This window comes from Jaculus jaculus, chromosome 2 (assembly GCF_020740685.1).
Source record: "Jaculus jaculus isolate mJacJac1 chromosome 2, mJacJac1.mat.Y.cur, whole genome shotgun sequence".
Taxonomy (NCBI): domain Eukaryota; kingdom Metazoa; phylum Chordata; class Mammalia; order Rodentia; family Dipodidae; genus Jaculus; species Jaculus jaculus.
The window spans coordinates 142,752,238-142,770,837 of NC_059103.1; the positions used below are offsets into that span (position 1 = coordinate 142,752,238).

General features: G+C 38.2%; 1 protein-coding gene across 2 annotated transcripts in view; it reads left to right on the top strand.

The window, feature by feature from the left end:
• Kcnb2 (potassium voltage-gated channel subfamily B member 2) overlaps nucleotides 1-18,600 on the top strand; it is a 425,449-nt gene that overhangs the window by 95,922 nt on the left and 310,927 nt on the right. The window lies entirely within an intron of this gene.

Genomic DNA, 18,600 nt, shown 5'->3' on the forward strand with positions numbered 1-18,600 from the left:
AGTAAACTTGTCCTTTCTTTTGAAAAAGACATTTCTACTGATTTCCACAGTACTTGGAATGTCCTAAAGGAGCTTTCCATACGTGCTGGCCTTTAGCTTTGTGCTGGAGGTTACTTTGTGTGACTGCAGTTGATGACAGGGCCAGTCACTCAGCTCATTGCCCTTTTTGGTTTTTATTGTCTGCAAACCTACATTTTTAAAATGTTAAAGACAAGTTAAAAAATAATGCATGGCACATGAAATGATAAGAAATCCAAATTTCAGCATCAAAAAAGAAAGTTTTATTGGAAACCAGCCAAATGTACTCATTTGCACATTTTGTGCTGGCTCTTACACTGTGCTGGCAACAGGAATGAGGAGTTGTGAAAAGAAACTTTACAAAGCCTGAAATGTTGACAGTGCTCACTTACAGGTACCTCTGCTTCAGGATATGAATTTTGTAAGCCATGTCCCCCTTATAACCAATTGCTAATGCTCCTGAATGACATAGCCCAGCCACAGAGGCAGAAAATCACAAGGCTGCCAGTCTTCCTGCAGTCTTTATTCATAAATATTAACATCGCATAGTTTGGGCTAATCTGTTACTATAAGAAGAACTGCACGGATAATTAGTAAGCATTTAATTAGGAAACTGCATCAGTGCTGTTGATAGGCATGCTTAATATTCCATTGACAAAATTAACTGCTGAGATCAAAGGTGTGGATGCTCATCAACTCCATCTGATATCTCAGCGTTGTATGTCTACGGGTAAATATAACCTGAATATGCAGCTTTCATCCTGGAGTAATTTGGTTCACTTAAACTCAGTGTGTTTATATTTGATCCTTCTTTTGTTAGTTTTCCGTTGTTGCCAAAACAAGTTTCCACCAATTTAGCTGCTCGAAACACTCAGGATTCACTGTCTCAGAGTTCTGCAGGTTAGGAGTCAGTGAGCTTGCTTAGTTTCTTTCTGTTCTAAGTCTCTTGAGCCATAACCAACACGTTGGCAAGAATGCATGCCTTTCTGGAAGCTCTGGTGTTATCTATTTCTACAATTCTTCAGGTTTCAACAGAAATCAGTGCATTGTGGCAGCAGGCTGAGGTCCCTCTGGCTGCCAACAGTGCCTCTTAGGAAGGGTGCTGGCATCCGTCCTCGCACTGCCCTCCGTCTGCACACTGATGGCCACTCGTTCTTCACACACATCCAATCTGTCTTTTTCTGCCTATAGCTGGAGGAGATATTATTTTTATTATTATTATTATTATTATTATTTTATTATTATAAGTAGTAGTAGCAGTAGTAGTTTGAAGTCACATCTTTCTGTGTAGCCAAGGCTCAGCTCAAAAGCATGGAAATGCTCCTGCCTCACTCTCCCAAATGCTGGGATTATAGGCTTTGGTCCACCATGGTTGACTTCAGGGCATTGCTTTTTAAAAATAATTTTATATAATAATTTTTATATTATATAATATTTAATATTATATAATATAATTATATTTTATTGTATTTATATTATATAATTATATATTATATGTTATATAATTATATACTGTAATTGTGTTATATAATATAATTATATTTTAATATTTAAAATAATATTTTAGATGGTAATTTTATAACGTTATACATGTATTAATGTATTTTGATGATAATCCCACTACCTTCTCTACTCTCCTTCTGCCTATTGTTGGAATCCTCCTTCACATCTAGTCTCCTTCTGCTTTGATATGATCCTTTTGTTGTTGCCTCACTGATCTTAATTAGGTTTGTTTGCATGATCATGGGTGTGGGGTTATTTACTAGAAGACAGACAACTTGCTAGTAGCTATAACACTGAATAAAAAAGTCTCTCCCTCCCCCATCAACTAGAACTGACAACAGCTCTTCAGGGAGGGATAGGGGCTTCATGAGCCCCTCCACTATCCATGAAAGATTTTGAAAGGCCCACTCTTGTGCGGGTCTTCAGCAGATAGTGACAATCACTATAAGGTCATGAATGCATTCCAGATCATACAGGGCATGGTTATTAAGAGGTCATTCATTAGGTTGAACCCCTTTAAATAACCCATGATAGTTCCGCTATATTCAGGTAAAAAAATCGTCATTGCATTTGCAGCACCCCATTTGCAATATACTTTAATACACTTAAGCTCCTGAGATTATGGTGTAGATATCTTCAGTGGATCCTCTACCTGATGACCTTTGGATTCAGGTTATTTCATTCTAACTTTCATGACTGCATTTCTATGTTGACCTTGGATTTCTGGGAAATCAGCACATGGTCTCGATGACTGCACTCTTTTTTTTTTTTTTTTCATTTTGAGAGTCCTCTTTTGTTGTTAGCCTTTTTCCATACTCAGAGTCAGAGTTTAATCATTCATCTGCACATTCCCATGTAATACAACTAAAAAGGCTAAGTCATGGTACATTTTTAATTTCCCATTTCATAGAACTCAGCTGCAAAGCCATATCATGCCTAAGCTGCGATATGAACATAGTACCATGGGTTCTGCAATGAACAACTTGCTCTTCTGAAGGCTGTACCTCTAACAAAATATTCATGCATGTTCTAGTTGCCTACACTTTCTCTCCTAATGTCAAAAGCCCAAAGTTAGATTGGTAAACATTAGCGTTCTTTGAAGTCTGGAATATATCCATTTTTTTTTCACGACTATTCAAGTAGTAGGTAAATTATCATTTTGTTGTATACAGTAATGTTTATAGTTATCCTTCTAAACCTGGTTGATATCCAGGTTTAGAAGAATTCTTGAACTTGATCCAAATGTGAGAAACCTTGAAGAATTCTGAAAATGTGTTCACTTATAATTCCATTTAGGCAGTCACTAAAGCTAAAGTATTTCCCAGCAATATCAAAGGGGAACTAGTAATGAGGAACTGAATCTGTTTTCATACTGTGATCATAGTCCTTAGGTCCCCCCAAAAAAGTAGACTGGGATTGCCTAAACACTGACATGTTCATGAATCACCTAAGGACTTTGCTAGCCTTCAAACAATGATCTAGGTCTGAGGGGAGTACACACTTTTCATAACAAGATTTTGAACTATAAATGACTTTCTTCTGAAATGTTACTAATTGTGATTTTTAGGTTAAATATATTCACATCACTGGGGAAATCAAACAAACTTGACATCACATTTCTTTCTTGGTATTCACATTTAACTATAATTTTAATGATGCTTCATTCCCATGACATAACAACTGTGAGGAATGCCATTAGTTATAATAACTGAAGATCTAATTAGAGAGAATAATATGGTGTGTAAGAAGATACAAGTTACAACTTGGACCCTAGCAGAATTTAATGACAGAGTTAGCATAAGGGAGATAATTTCCTGAAGCTATGCTCAACATAATTGAATAATGAGACAGTGTTGTCTAATGATTTGTGTTAATGGGAAGCTATTTAGAGGAGAAACTAAATATTTACTTTCATTATTTCTTCCTCTACAGGTCTTTAAAGCCACCTAAAATTCTTTAGCAAGCCAATAAAAAATGTATAGCTTCTGTCATATTAGGAGTTCCACATCTAGACAACATAAATTTGAAATCAGTATTTGCATAACTGCCCTCAGGTCTGCTCTTACTGTACACATTAAACTCTACTTTCAGATTCTGTGGGAAATTAAATGTCTTCACAGTGCTTTCTGACAGCTTGAAGCTTGGTGTAAGGGCTGGGGATCCCTGAGAAGGAGGGTGGCTACCTGTCAAGATCCTTGATTCTGTATGAGCTGGCAAGGTCAGGTCCAGATAAGCTTGTACTTCCCTGTTTGGTAGTCAGCTGCAAATGTCAAATGAAGGTAAAGACAACACCCATGTGGTAATTTGAATGTATGTCCCCCACCAGACTAGGGTGGTTTTATTAAAACCTTGTCTCCAGGCATTTGGGAGTGCATCTGATTTCCACCCTAAAGGTATGCAAAACACTTGAGTTCTTCTTGGAGTTCCCTGCTGTTCCCATTTTTTTCTTGCTAGTGTATGGTGCTGGGTGGTAGATTCTCTCTCTGCTTGTATATGTGAAGGGAGACAGCTTCTTCTGCCACCAATAGAACTCCCGCTGGATCTGTAAGCTTCAAATAAATCTCTTCATCCCATGAACTATGTCTGGCTTGGAAGTTCATCCCAGCTGTATGGAGCTGACTACAGCAACCTATGAGTTGGGTATCTTGCTTTTCACGTCCAGAGATCAAAGGATGAAAGAGGTGTCAATCAAATACAATCCAATTTACAGGAGAGTAATTTGTCAAAACAAGGGCCCTTGTCTCTAACACCAAAATCACTCTGTATGATAGTGGGCAATGTTCCCAGTCTTCTGTTGTATTGCCTCACCTTCAGGATCAGCCGAAGTGGAAATCTGCTACTACCACAGGATGGAGGGCCCTACAAATAATGATGATAAAATAAGAATAATGCTTATCAACAGAGACTGATGCAAAAACTTCGTTTGGGATATAGACTATGAAGGAGAAAGATAGAGTCTGTATCAACCAAGAATTCAAAGTATAATACCATACCTACCTTCCTTCTTATAGGAAATAGCATATAATCTGTCTTCTCCTCAGCACAGTGGTCCACAGTGCCAGCTTTAGAGAAATGGTCTGACCCCAGTTCTGCTATCTCCCGCTTGTGTCACTGTGGGTAGATTTTTGTGCCTCTAGTTCCTTACCTATACATTTTCATGGTGACTTTTCCAGATTTTTAAGAGAGCACGTAAGTTTGCACATCTGAAGTGGTTGGAACAGGTTCTGGCACATATCATGTAAATATTCACTGAAAATCAGCTTCTGTTGCTGGAAGCTTTCTGATCTGAGAACCTGGAGTGACAACAGGAGTCATAGGTTCAGTTTCTACTCTTTGTATGGATTTTGAGCCACCACACATTACCCCTGTGGTTCCAACTCTACAGTTTAAGGGACATAACACCTGCTTCTCATGGTTTTAGTTAAGAGAACAATAATATAAAAGAGCCCGGCATTAAGTTGTCACTCAGGGAGATTTAGTTGAAAATCAAGTTATTACAGCAAATATATTTTCTTAAAAGATACTAGATGTTAATTCAATAGCAAACAAATGTGGTGTCAAGTAAATGAAGTTTTTGTCTAAATTAATAATCTATTTGCAGACAAGTATCCATTAAGAACTATGGACAGGCGTAGATTTTCTCTTGATATCTGTAACCCTGTCCTTTTCATTATTTATGAATGTTTTGCTCGCTTGATATTTTCAGTCCTTACCATAGCCAGACAACATTTTAGTGGATAATAGTATGATCCCTGTTGTTATTATGCAGATTGGAAATATGTGGCTCAGAGAGAGTAAGTAACATCTTAGATCATAATAGCTAGGAAAAAGCTGATGCAAAACTATGACTTCCTCTTTTTAATTCCAAACACAGTGTTATTTAAATCTTTGATGCTTTTCCTTCTAGAAGTCAAGCCAAATCTTTTGCTCTCTCAAAGCAATTTTTGTTACAGATAATTATAGAAGAATAGATATTTCATTTAGTTCAAAGTGAAAGACAAAGTGATCAATAAGAAAGCAGAAGAAGCCATAAAATTCAGATGTGAGACCATTCTTGTGACTGACCGCAATAAGATGGAATCATTGTTTTATGGATCCAGTCTTGAAGTTTACTCCCAGAATCACAGGCAGGCAATTCCACCACTTCTTAACAAGACAAGCTTGGACAAGTATGAATTAGAAGGAAAGAGTAATGGCTGATGTTTTTGCCCTGAATGTGCATTTGTAAAGCAAACAAACATATGGTTTATATTAAGATACTCTACTTAACTTGACATGATTAACAGAATTTTGGAAAGAAAAGCATCCTTTGCTATCATAGATGTCTGGTGACTTTGATTTGATTTCTGAGTCAAATGAACAAGGACTGTGTGACAGATCTAGGTGTGTTAACATGGCTATACACCGCTTTATAACCCAGGGATTACTGCCCATGTTAGGCCTTTATCTCTCCCTCTCTCATCTCTCTCTGCCTTCATCCCCCATTGTTTTTCTCAGTCCCTCCCAGTCCTTCCTCCAACAATTAATTCTTGGGTGCCTTGGCTTATCTCTCTGAGTCCTTCTCTTATCTCCTGTCCATAGAATTTCCATCTAACTGATAACATTCTCTGATTTACAGGCACTTAACTGTTAAGCTCATAGTTACCAAAGGCTTGTTATCAAGGAATTTCATAGCTTCCAGTGAGAATTTATGATTAAGAAAAATAGAGTGGGTACTCTGTAACTTTCTAGACATCTGAGACTAAGTGAAAGAGAGAAAAAAGAAATGAATAAGTTGTGTAATGAGGAATAAATAAAATAGCAAACACTGGGCCAGATATTGGTGTTTCTTCATTCTTCCTAATGCTAGCTCTGAGACTTTGGTTGGCTCAATCTTTGTATTCTTGCCTGTAAAATAGGAACATAATAATTATGCCATTGCATATAAATATAAAGATTGAGTGAGAAAACTAATAGGAAGCACATATTAGCACATCATTCACTGTGGTTAAAATTATCCTTTTTTCAAGGGTGATCTATTCAATGCATGGTAGAAGCATGTATGGAAATGTCACAGTGAAACCTCTTAATCCATAACATTAATAAATGTTAACCCAAAGAATTATTGCTTTTCCTCCCTAGGCATTCAGAACCCTTTTAAGGGATCTTTGAAATGTATTTAAAAATTCATATTTTCAGAAGAAAGTACTTTGTAGGTGTTGATTTGGGTACACTGAACATGCCAGAAAGCAAGTAGCAAGAATTCGAAAGTCAACAAATCTGTTAGCTCTTCTTTTCATCCACTCTGTGTTTGTTGTTCGCATTCACTGATACAAAAGCAAATGTTGTAAGGTTTTCCCTCTGGATATATGGAAACTTATTAAAGATTGACAAGCTTTACAAACATAAGCCTTTTTGTTCTTGAATCTTCAGAAGCCATTTCCACTAAGCATGCCGGCCACTAAGATTTATAAATGTTGCTAATCCTTTGACCTCTTTCCAATACCACTCAGCAATGGTTTGATTCAGACGTCCTCCATAAACTTAGGTGTTCTGACTGCTGAGTCCACAGCTGGTGGCAATTGTTAACTGGAGCCTCCGGGAGGAAGTTCATTGTTGGGGGTGGGCTTATGGGTGTTATAGACAGCTTCCCCTTGCCAGTGTTTGGCACTCTCTCCTGCTGCTGTTGTCTACCTGATGTTGGCCAGGAGGTGATGTCCACCCTCTGTTTATGTCATTGTTTTCCCCTGCTATCATGGAGCTTCCCCTTAAGTCTCTAAGCCAAAATAAACCCTGTGCTACAATAAGACCTGAATGCAGTAAGAACTATGAACTGTGAGGTTTGGCTTATGAAGGTGGGACAGACGTTTGTTTGGACTGTGTTAGAAACAGTTTGTGTGAGAGGCTTGAGAGGCTTGCTGTGATGCCCATGTCCTGAGAACTTGTTCAGGGTTGCATTACATAGAAATGGACTGGTGTGTGCAGAGATATGGCACTAAACACTCAAAAATCTTTAGGCCAAAGCTGTTACTTGCTCAGCTGCAATTGTTTGAGAGATTACAATCGTTGATATTGGGCCAGCTGAACTGCATCGGAACAACAGGAAGGATTCAGATCCTTTTGAGAGGGCCTGAATACTGAAGATGTTTACTATTCTTCACAGTTGGCTCTATTTCCTTCTTAACAAGTTGGTAGTCTATCTGGTTCTATAGAGTATAACAAATGCAGGAAAGAGAGAGTCATTGAATTTGCAACACAACTTTGTATTTTTGGAAATGATCATAAGCAGTGTGAAGCAGGCTTGCTGGATTACCTGTGTGGAGGCCAGTGTATCCATGAGGATGAACTGTGGGTTGCAGCAGAGACCCACTGGAGATGCCAGCACTATGGGATGGTTCTCAAGGAAAGCTTCTAGCACTGGATAAGGTTTTCCCGGACTGTGAGTGGACTAGGAAGAGGGGAAGAATTGGAACTCCAGAGACTTGCCACTGGTTTGAACTATCAGACTTGGAGACTTGTTACTGACTAGAACTGTCATATTTGAAGCTACAGATTTTGATGTCTTCCCTGTTCATTTTAAATCTTTTATTGCTTGAACATTTCTTTACTATGCCCAGTGTCATCTCTTGCAGTATGAATATTTATTCTTTGCCATTATGACTTTATTTTTGGTACTACGGCTCAGTTAAAAGACCTTGGACTGGTTGAGGCACTTGCCTATGAACTGGTTAGTGGTTGAGGCACTTGCCTATGAAGCCTAAGGACCCATATTGGACTCTCCAGATCCCACATAAGCCAGAGGCACAAAGTGACACAAGCACACACGGTCATACATGCGTACCAGGTGGTGCATGTATATGGAGTTCGATTACAGTGACTGGAGGCCCTGTTGTGCCAATTCTTTCTCTCATTCTCTATCATATTTTTTAAAGGCCTTGGACTATGCAGATATTTGAACATCATTGGGATATATAAAAACTATGAGAACTTTTAAAATTGGACTGAATGCATTGCATTTTACATATGGATGGGTATCAGTTTATAGGAGCCAGCAGTGGAATGTGGTGGTTTGATTCAGGTGTCCCCAATAAACTTATGTGTTATGAATGCTAGGTCCCTAGCTGGTGGCAATTTGGCAATGGACTCCTAGAGACAGTGTATTTTGGGGAGCTGGCTTATGGATGTTATAGTCAGGTTTCCCTTGCCAGTGTTTGGCACACTCTCTTGTTGCTGTTACCCACCTGATATTGGCCAGGAGGTGATGTCCACCCTCATGCCATCATTTTTCCTTGCCATCGTGGATCTTCCCTTTGAGTATGTAAGCCAAAATAAACCTTTTCCTCCCACAAGCTGCTCTTGGTTGTGTGTTTTCTTCCAGTAACGTGAAGCTGACTGCCACAAACTCCTTAGAATTTCCTCCTCATCTCAAGAAAACTCCTCATACAGAGGCTGAGGGTTTTGTTGTTGTTGGCTTTTGTTTTTGCACATTTCTACTTGTACAGTTTCCTTGAATGTGGCCATTTTCAAGCCAGTGTTATAATCATAACTAACATCTAATTTCTGCCTCCTAGACAGACACAAGCCAGTAGTGTCCTCAAACTGCTACAAAACTCACTGTCAATCAGTTCAGAGCCTCTTATAGCTAGGAAAAAATGTAGAAGCCACTCAATGTCACTTTTATCCCATTTTATGATTAAAGGAACATTATTGGAGAGGTAAGCTGACCAGTTAGGACATGTAGTTATTCCAGAAGAGCTTGGAGCTTTCCCCTCTACACTGCGGTTTCCCATTCTTAAACGGAAAACTCCAAATAAAAACCCTTGTTTCTTTAGAGACTAAAAGCCTGAAGGAAGCACTTCCATGTACTTCAGGCAGCATTAAATCTACCGCCCAGCTTGTGTCGATTATTGTAGTGTTCATTTTTATTTTTATTTTTTGATTCTTGTTATTGGCCTTTGGGCATGTCCTGTGGGACCAAATCACCACCTAGAAAGTGCTGTCATCCTACCTCTACTGAAGCACAGACTGAAAATATGAATTGATTTTTTTCAAATTTCAGAAATAGTCATGCCAAAAATACATTTTGGTAGTGAAGGAGGGAGTTGCTGACATAATCAGTACAGCTTGCCCCAGCTTCTTCTTTTTCACACCTGAGAGAATCCTGAAGTTCAAAATTCCTGGGTCTGACCCAGGATAACTGTTGATAAACTTTCTCTACCACCTACAGTGAAAGCACTAAAATGCTGTACAGCCAGCATGGTGCCCCTCCTTAGACAGCCACAAGTTATGTTACTGATTATTCACTCCTCAAGCCTTAGGCAGAGAAACATTTTCAACTATTCTGCACTCATTTTTTTTATTTTGTTATTATTATTATTATTATTATTATTATTATTATTTGGATTTTCAAAGGAGGGTTTCACTCTGGCCCAGGCTGACCTAGAATTCACTGTGTAGTCTCAGGGTGGCCTTGAACTTACAGGATTAAAGGCATATGCCATCATTCTGGCCCTGCACTCATTTTTTAAATTGCTTAATATTTTTGCATTTTCTTTCTTTGGCTTTAGGTGTTTGTGCATCTGACTACTGCTCTTTGTCCAACAATGCCTCTTTAATCAGACCTCTCCCCTTCCTGTCTCTTGCCCAGATATGCTGCTAAATTAGTCTGTCTGAAGGAGCATACTCCTTCCTACATCATCCTATCCTAAGTACCAAGGCAATCTACAACTTCATCCAAGTTCGGCACCTCAGGCTTTGGAATCGCTGAGTAGAAAGTTGTTTGGAACATTTTCTGGCTGTTCACTGGGTTGCCAAGGGAGCTTTGAAAACTGCAGGTGCCAGAGCTGCATCAGAGACCAGTTAAAGCACAATTTCAGGAGAGAGGTGTTGGCATTAATCTATGTTTTAATCTCTCCAAGTAATCTAATGTGGAGCTTTCAACCTACTCACTTAGAATCTTCCTAAAACAGGAAAAAAAAAAAAAAAACTAAAAGTAGAAATAAGGAGTGGAAACCCAGAAAAGGCTAAACAACTTGGCCCAGCATCAAGTAAAGGAGAGCTGTTAGCAGTAAAGTTATGGTTAGCTGGGTTTATTTGATGTCTTTTCAAGAGCCATTGATCAAACTTGCCATTGCCTGTCCTGTCGTATAGCCTTCCAGGTGACATGGTGACCCTGACCTATGATAAAGGGGGAAAGTAGTATATCCTTTGTTAACCAAACAATGACATTGACTCTCCAAGGTTGTGTTTCTCACATGTTCATATTATTTATATATCAGTTCCACATAAAACGTGCTATAAACTTCTCTGGTAATGAGAACATGCTTGTCTCCAGTGCCTCCCACATTTCAAGAACAAAATATGTGTGTGTGAAACCAATGAATCAGGGAAACCAAATGAATGAACAGAAGAATTGTGCCCACTAGCTAACCCTCTGGTTGGTGGTTTCTGATTAAAGTTATCCATGACCTAGTGTCAGCACATGTCATCAAATACCCCAAATGCTATATCAGAGTATAATAGTAAAATTGCTGTGACAAAATACCTGACAAGATGAAGCTGAAAAGGAGGGGCCTATTTAGCTTACAGTTTAAGTAGAGATACTGGCCATCATAGAAGGGAACTCATGTGAGACTGCTGATCCCATTGCATCTGCAGTTGACAGACAACAGAACAGAGTGGGGCAGGCTATATAACCTCAAGTCCTACCCCCAGGACCTACTTCCACCACAGGGCTTACCTCCTAAGGCTTCTGTGGCTTTTCACTTGAAGGCCAAGTGTTCCAATCCATGAACCTAGGAGGAACATTTCTCATTAAAACTACAACAGAATGACATCATTTAAGAAATCATGCCCAGCCTTTAAGAAATTGCTGTTGTAATGAATAGCTGTAAGAGCAGTCAGTCAGGGCTGCAGAGGAACATTGAATTAAGGGAAAGAAAATACTTCATTAAAAAATTCATTGTTAAACTTTTAAAATCAGATTTTAGATGGGAAAGTTTAAGAAAGCCCATGAGACAACTCATAATAAAAATAGAGTAGGAAAAAGGTGGTTAATTACAGCATATCAAGTATTGACACTATATCATATTTGATGTTAGCAGGAACTAATTGACTCTTTGTAATTTTGATGGAAAACATTATCATTTCTGAACCCAATTTTTTTAAAAATTATGCCTCCAGCTAATCAGTTAATTTACTGGTATATTACAAAATCTTGCAGACTTGTTCTTAAGGAAACATTGGTCTTCCATGTTCTTTCCAGCCATAATCTTATAAAATTATATAGCAAGTGCTCATGCTGCACAAGTCTGTCAGTTGTGACAGGAAGTGTTTGTACGGGTGGGAGGGTCAGTAAAGGGTCAATGAAGATTTTAAAAGGGAAGCAGAAGTGCAGGAAATGAGGCAGCAGCCAACTTGTTAATTATTCTATTGAGGAAACTGCCCCAGTTCCCTTTCACTATCCAGTAAAAGGTTCCTTTTCGAGAAATGTTTTGATAAACTATAGTATCATACCTCTAGTATCATTAGTTTCAGGTTGGTTATTTTGTTGGGTATGCATCTGCTGGTGATGATGGACTCAATTGTTTCCTACTCAAATGCATTGATTTTCTCATATCCTTAATATTACATTCTAGAAAGCATCTTCCAGCATAAGCTTGTTTCTCTGTAGATACCCAAGCAAGTTAAATCAAGTCATGTACTTAATTCTTCACTATCCTCTTTAGAGAAGAATTATATGTTATGTGCTCATGTGTTAGGCAAAAGAAATGGACATTCTAGAAGGCCAATCTTCCATCTTTTTTTCTTAATTACTCTTTCTTATTAGTGCTTCTAGTCCTTTCAACCTTCATTTTTATATCACATTGAATTTGATACCAATGAAGTTGGATACCTTTGGCTGTCCTTGAGTCTGGTAAATACTGTGTGCAATGGCTAAGCACCAGATCTTGTGACTAGAGTATTGGAACCTGGATCTTGACCCTGCCTCTTACTGCAGTGTGACCTTCAGCAGGCTACTTCCTTTAGACTCAGTTTCTTCATCTGTGCAATGAATATGCTCATCTCACCTATCTCATAGGATAGTGATGAGAGGAATTCAGGTGCCTAGATAGATCAGTACTAGGAGCTCACGGTCTTGCTGGGTGCTTCTTTGAAGTCGAAGCAGCTATGCACACATGCCCCATTAAACCAGAGACATTTTTGGTTTTGTTATTGCACAGATTATCAACTACTTCACAGTCATCTTCTATGGATACAGGACTGTGGTAACTTGGGATCTGAGCTGAAACTTTACATTTGATAAAATAAAACTGAGTTAAATTAGTGAAGAAAGAGGATGCACACTTAGGTTACTATAGAACAATTGAAATGTGGCCAGTCTGGAGTCTTGAAAGCAGTGCATGGAAAAAAAAAAAATCTTAGGTTTAACTTTATGTTTATTATATGCTGAACTGATGATATTTTGGACACATATTATTACAATTTACTTTACCTCTTTACTTTGTTTTGTAAAAATATAACTATTTGCAAATTTTTAATGGTCTTCATATATGGCTCACACATTTCTAGTATAAAGTATTAGTAAAATATCTAATATGGTATATCCCATAATTTTAAAAAAGAAAGGGGAGGAGAGACTGTGGCATGTGGATATGAAGAAGACATGGTCTAGATATGGGAAACAGTACCAATCCCTTGTAAAGATGGGCTCCTAAAACCAGGACATATTACATTATATGTATCTGTTGTGCTTTATGGTGTCACCTGAGGATGGGAGACTTTCAACTGAAGATTTATTTTCACTGAAAATCCACAAAAACAATGGAATCATCTTTCTAACCAGTTATGAGGGCCTAGTGGCACAGTTACTCCTCTGCAAATGCAAATATAAAAATATCGATGGCTGACTGATGGTTTTGCAGTCTTCAGAGATGATTTGTTGAAGGAAAAAAAATGCATTGGTTTTGTAGTACTTTAGCCAATAGAATTAAGAGGTATGTTATAGAGCACTTTGTTGAAACAATATAAGATGTAAAATAAATAGAGGATTTGAAACTAGAATTTAAAAGGCACATTTATAGCTTTTAGCTTTGTCAAGAAATAGCTGTTTAGGGCTGGAGAGATGGCTTAGCAGTTAAGCGCTGGCCTGTGAAGCCTAAGGATCCGGTTTGAGGCTTGGTTCCCCAGGTCCCACGTTAGCCAGATGCACAAGGGGGCGCACGCATCTAGAGTTCATTTGCAGAGGCTGGAAGCCCTGGCACGCTCATTCTCTCTCTCCCTCTATCTGTCTTTCTCTCTGTGTCTGTCGCTCTCAAATAAATAAAAAAGAAAAGAAAGAAATAGCTGTTTTGACTTTTACATAGATAATTTTTGAGCATGACACGTAAAAGTAACAAAATTTCAACTCTTCTATCTGAACTTCATTTTTCTTTCCATGTGTACCAAATATGAAGTGACTGTTCTGTCTTGAAGTCCAAGAGCATGTTTTCACAGTGTTTCCTGTGTCACACAGTGGGTGCCCTCCAGGCACTCATTCCACACCAAGCCCAAAACATCTTGTACCTTCACACTCGGAATTAAAGAAGGATGGAAACAAAGGTTTGAAAGAGGAAGAGCCATTCTTGAGTTAATCTATATGTGGGCACTATGTTGAGAGTTTCCATGGACAACTGATGAGTATGGCATGGGCCACAACTCCTGGGCATGTGATTTAGAGTGTGAAGCCATTAGCTTCCAGTTCATCTCAAGATATCAGTAGACATTCCAAGAACTTCAGATCCTGCATCCACCCAAGATGCCTCTGTTCAGTTTGTCTGTCTGACACAGGATGGCCTGAAATCCCACATGCAGCAGGAGGAAGAAGAGCGTCTGCTCGTGCTGAGTGTGGCCCAAGCACTGCTGAGGGCCCCTGCTTTGCCTTCAGAGAGCGCTGCAATCCCACTTGAGACCTGCTCACTCTTTCCTTCTGGACTTTTGATCATTACTAGGTTTTCTCCTCAACATGTTATTCTTTAATGATATGTAGATCTAATGTGAAGTCTAAGACACGTGAACATTCCCCATAAAGGTTTGATTTTTGAAGATGAGTGCACTTATACACAGGTAAGGAAAAATATATCTGATGAGATTTTTCTGTGTTCTGATCTGAGGCCTGAAAAGACAATGAAGAACACCAGCTGTGAGCAAAATGATACCGCTTCAGAAATGTTCAGGGATTTTGAGTGAACTTTTTTCTCAAATGTTGCTGACAATTTGAAATTGGCCTAAATGGGACAAGATTCAGAGCAAAAATGACTTTGTGGGCACTGAGTTGAGTGTACAATGAATAAGTGAATATAACATTATAGCCAGCAAAATAGATTTATACCTAAAGTACTATGTTCTGTGAAAAAAGAATCTTGTGGGCTAGAAAGATGGCTTAGCAGTTAGGGTACTTGCCTACAAAGCCAAAAGACCCAGGTTCGATTCCCCAGGATCCATGTAAGCCAGATACACAAGCAAGCACATGCACCTGAATTTCGTTTACAGTGGCTAGATGCCCTGGTGGGGCCATTCTTCCTTTCTCTCCCTCTTCCTATCTTTATTTCAAATAGATAAATAAAACAAAATATTTTTAAAACAGAATCTTAAGTTTTACTTGAACCAATTGTTTTCATACTCCAAAAACAAACAATAAGCATTCATACCAAAAAATTGTGATTGCCCATGTGTACTATAGCTCTACCAACAATATTAAAGCATGATTTAAAAACAATTCTCACATCTCCTTCTCTGAAAATAATGCTATTTTTAAATGAAGTAATCATTTTTGTTGCTTTATTTTTCCTTGGAATCTGCTACTTGGGCATTGAAACTAGATATTGCCACATTTCCTTCTATCCTATGTATCATAATCTGACTAGACTTGGTGTAAGCTGGATCTTGGCACAAAGGGTAAAAATTCATTCAATTTTCAAAGTAATATGTTGATGCCACCTATTAGAACTCAAAAGTAGCAATATTATTGCTGCTGAGGCATTAGAACAAGCATGTTTTTGACTAACTGGAGCTGCCTTACTAGAAAGTCTACACATTATTCCTTAGGATGTAAATGTAGCCTTAGACTAGCATCTTACTTGCAGAACTCTGGCTATGAAGTAGATGGATATCACTTTGAATTTCATTTTAAGTATGTGTCAAGTATTTACTGGCATCTTGATTGTATTTTTTCACAACTTAATCATGATATGTTGAGTTCTTTTCCCATACCAGGGACTTAGGAGTTTGCTCATGCACATTATCGCATTTCACCTTTGCAGATGCCTATAAAATGATCTCTCCTGCTTTACAAAGGAAGACAGTGATGTCTAGAGAAATTAAATGGCCTAACCAAACGAAATGATAGCCCAGGCCCAGATCTGTACCAGCTGACCCAGTGATAGGCTTTTTGTTCTTCAGGAGGCTGGAAGTCTGTGCTAAGTATGGAGAATGGAGGGCTCCTGATTGCAGTAAATACACCTACACAGTCATCATTTGGGAAATAAGGCAAACATGTCTGTGAATCCTGAGGCATACCGAGTGGCACCACTATGGTGCGTGACTGAGACTAGGTACTCTGCTCTAGCTAACTCCACATCACTGATGATCACATCCAGTGTGCAATGTACCCAATGATGCAAACATATTAAGGCTCATCTTCTGACTTGGAACTGTGTCCCATGGAGGCACAGGGATTTAACCCCAAGACGTGGTATCCAAGTGGTGGGTGCAGCCAGCATATCTCTGGGCCTTGACATTGCAGGCATTATAAATTTGAAATGTCTTACTATTAGGCTACCTCTGGACTTGTTATAGAAGTAGCTTAGCTGCAACATGGAAATAAGGATATTCCTGGGTCCTACATGCACCATTCCTAACCATGTATATATCACAGCATCAACTGTGTCTCAGATTCACACAGTAGCAAAGCTGCCCTCTTCCTGAGTTCCTAAAGGTGGCCCCAGTGGGGGTATTATATATAGTTTACTTCCATTCACTTGGCTCAGATTTCGGTTATGTTAGATATCCTGAGTTCACATTTCAGAGCAACTTACGTTCATGTTCTTTTGAAGCTTCAGAGATCCACAAAACTGCTCTAAATCCTATCATCTTAACTGTCGCGTGATTTAAAAACTGAGTAAGGGCTGGAGAGATGGCTTAGCACTTGAGGCACTTGCCTAAGAAGCATTAGAACCCAGGTTCTATGTCCCAGGACCCACATAAGCCAGATGCACAAGGTGGCACATGCATCTGGAGTTCATTCGCAATGGATGAAGGCTCTTGTACTCCCATTCTCTCAATATGCTTCTTTCTCTTTCCCTCTCTCTCTAATAAATGAATAAAATAAAATATAAAATAATATAGATAAATGAATAAAATAAAATATAAAATAATATAAAATAAAGTAAAATATTTAAAAATATAAAAACTGAATCAAACGATACCTGAGCCCTTCGAATACTAATCATACGCAATCACGAACTGAGCCATACCTATTCAGAATGAAGTTTCTAAATGAGACAGCTACAGTCCTGACTTTACCACTTGCAGATGCTCATCTACCAACAGTGTTGCCTAACTGATTACTCAAAGACAGAGGGCACCCATGAATCTTTCCAAGTGCTATTATTGGTTTTCAATATGTCTTATTTTCCAGGTTACAAATTGTTATGTTAGGCCATCTGCCACTGAAATGGAATTTGAAATTGTTGTTACCTTTTTCTTTTCTTTTTTTGTTTTTCGGTTTTTCGAGGTAGGGTCTCACTCTAGCCCCGACTGACCTGGAATTCACTATGTATTCTCAGGGTGGCCTCTGCCTCCTAAGATTGCTGGGATTAAAGGTGTGCACCACCACGCCCGGCACCTTTTTCTTTTCTTAAGCTTTTTCATCAACATGGGCATCAGAAGTTACCATCTTTTAAACTAAAATATGTTCGTATTAAAATATCCATGTGGGATAGGAATATAGTCAGTGGTAGAGTGTTTGCCTGCAATATGCAGGCCCATAGGTTCACTTCTCATCTCTGGGAAAAGGAATATCAACCATGATAAGCTCTATATTACAGAGAATAGTTTGGGAATATGACTCAATTACATGCTTTTAAGATTTCTTAATATATTTAATTGTAATAAATTAGTTTAGGTAAATAATCTCATATCTATATATGCATGTATTTAAGTAGTAAGATATATTCAAATGTTATATGTGTTAAACATATTGTGTACATTATGATTACTATTTGAATTATTACTTTGAGTTTGAATTGTTATTTATTGATTGATATTAAATGCTGTATCTTTTATAATTTATAGATTATGATCAGTCTAGTTAAGAAATTAATTTTTCTAAAGTGTTTTGGTTGACTATAATGACATTTCCTCAGAAGTAAAATATTTCTTATAAGATAAAGGGTTATATCAAAATATCTTCAAGCATATTTTTGGCTGCATGATGAAAATCAGAAGTACAGTATTCAGATAGGGGTTAAACATCCCCAAACACTACATTTAATTGCATTCTTTAATTAGTCTTAAGAAGGAAGGAAATTATAATATACATTACAGCACACATGAATGTTGAAGACATTGTGCTAAATGAGGACAAATATTGTCCTGGAGAGATTGCTAAGTGGTTAAAGGCATTTTGCTCACAGGGCCTGACAGCCTGCTCTAGTACCCACATAAAACCAAATAAACTAAGTGGCTCATGTGTCTAGAGTTTGTTTTTAGGGGCAGGAGACCCTCGTGCACCCATACACTCTCTCTCTCTCTCTCTCTCTCTCTCTCTCTCTCTCTCTCTCTATATATATATATATATATATATATATATATATATATATATATATACATATATATATATATATACATGAAATATTAAAAAATGACAAATAGTAATTCCACTCCATATTTAAAAATATGTTATTTATTTATTTAAGAGAGAGGGGGAATGAGAGAGAGAAAGAGGCAGATAGAGAATGGGCAAGCCAGGACCTCCAGCCACTATAAACAAATTCCAGATGCATGTGCCACATTGTGCATCTGGCTTACGTGGGTACTGGGGAATTAAACTTGGGTCCTTAG